The following is a 2367-nucleotide window of genomic DNA, read 5'->3' on the forward strand; positions in this document are numbered from 1 at the left end:
TATATATATATATCAATTCAATACATAAAATATACTTTTAAATGAGGTATCTTTAATTCTAAGGGTACATAAAGAGTAATTATTTACATTTAAAAAAGTATTTAAACAGATAATTTGTTGTTAAAGTTTATTTCATTGCGAATTTCATTGAAGCTGAGAAGTTATTAGTTAATCATTAAAATAAGACTTTAGCCAATTACGAAATTATTTCATGAAATATTAGTTTCTTAGGATAAAATGCTTATAAAGGGTTCATTTTGATGGAAAATTTTTATGTATACTTATTGCAGAAAACCCGAACCTAAATTTATCCCTGTTAGCAAATAAATAAATAAAAATTTGAAAGATATAAGTAAAGAAATTGATTAAGTATGAAACGTTAGGTTTTTCGTTTTCAAAAAGATAATTATTTAAAAGAATGTACCAAAATGATAGTTTGCATAACGAGATACTTAGAGCTTTTAAATTCTCTCACAATAAATTTCACTACAAAAAAAAAAAAANAAAAAAAAAAAAAAAAAAAAAAAGGATATCTTTAAAAGTAAAACTTAGAATACCTTAAGCATTTATTTTCAAAGCCATAAAATCTAAAAATGGAGAAAAAAAAGTAATAGTTGACACTCTTAAAGCATTTCATTTTCTATACTCATCGTGTAAGGCATTGTCAGCAACCATGTCTTGGCCTTTTTCAATTTATTTCTGAAGAAAAACAATTTATCTTATCACGCAGATGTTCTGTTCACGGCTCTTAGAGAATTCCATAGCGACATATTTTCCTGCATTTATTCTAAAAGAATACCTTCAAAGGAAAGTATTTAATCTTATTTTATGGATAAATTCTTTTACACTCTTCACATCAGACGACTTCATATCGAACTCTTTAAAGAGAAGAAAAACTAAAGGAATATGTGCTTTCTTTACAGAAATATTTATACTGAACCAATTGGATATTGATATTAGAAGCAAATAAAAAAAAAATTTTTTTATGTAATTAATTTAAAATTTTTATTAGCAAGAATTTGTAAAATCGAAATTTTCGTGGTTCTTTTTCAATTTTCTTATAGATGTTCTTATTTTTTTGGCGTAACGTTAGGAACTAGTGTAAGAATAAGTTCTAACAACCTGTGTTTTCAAAAAGGCGAATGAATTTTGGAATCACTTACTAGTTAACATATTGAGTGCCACGAGTATTCTTAAATGAATTCCCGTCAGGCCAGGTGCATCAGGCCAATGTAAAACGCAATAATAAAAGATCTAAATACATAAAAATTTAATTTGTAACAAATAAAAATTGAATAAGTGTTAAATAAATTTTCATTATTTACATAAATGAATGTAAATGTTTCGTTTTTTATAATATTTTACTTATAATATGTCACAATAACTCATCAACATCTTAGATCGTAGAAAAGCGATTAAAAATTATTCAGAACTTTCATTTTACTTGCATTTGAAGAATTTGGAGAAGTATGATTTATATTGAAGTATTTTAATGCATATTTTAAAATACTTTTTACTTTAAAAATTTTTAAGATGAGCTGAGAGAATCTAATGATCAAAAAGTTTAAAAAAAGTATCTGGAGAAAATCAAAATAAGGAAAGCTTCATTAAAACTTAAATTCACTGGCGACTGAACTTGAATATAAAATTTTAAATCTTACAAAATTTAAATAAAAATTCCAAACTTAAAATGCTTCTTCAAAATATAGTTACCAGTTTCTCAATTTCGTGAACTCACATACAATATCTTATATTTCGCATTAAAATCTAGAAAATAAAGGCTTGTGGAAATAATTTTAAACCTGAATCTTTAAAATTTATTTTAATTGTTCTGAAGAATTGTAGAAATCCAAAAAAGGCTTTTTATTAATGTACGAAATTATTCAAGCCCTAAATCAAATTGTTAAAATAGCTCAAATTAAAAAAAAATGTTGGGTAACTAAAAATATCTTTTCTCATCAATTTAAAAAGAACTAGGTATTTTTTCTTATTGTTTGGTGTACAACTAGAGTTTTTCATTTATCAGAATAAAAAAAGTGCTTAAAAACATGTAAGTTAACCCTCCTGGCGTCAAGCCCGTTATATTACGGGCTTCATTTCCTTGCTAAAAGCGGCTTGCCCGTGTTTTCACGGGTTCACGATCTGCCTCTGGAGCGGCGAACCCGTATTTTTCTCCTCTAGAATATTTCCTTCCCCCTCAACCTCCTACTGCTCACAAATTGAGAGGCGTATAAGCTGTCATCGTAAATCACTCACTGTGCTATAGTATTTCTGTTTGAATAGATGTGAATATTTTGCATTCTTTTTGATTTTTGAACCCCCACTCAAACTAAAAGTTTACCTTTAATAAACAGGTTATTTTTTTTT

This window comes from Parasteatoda tepidariorum, chromosome 1 (assembly GCF_043381705.1).
Source record: "Parasteatoda tepidariorum isolate YZ-2023 chromosome 1, CAS_Ptep_4.0, whole genome shotgun sequence".
Taxonomy (NCBI): Eukaryota; Metazoa; Arthropoda; class Arachnida; order Araneae; family Theridiidae; genus Parasteatoda; species Parasteatoda tepidariorum.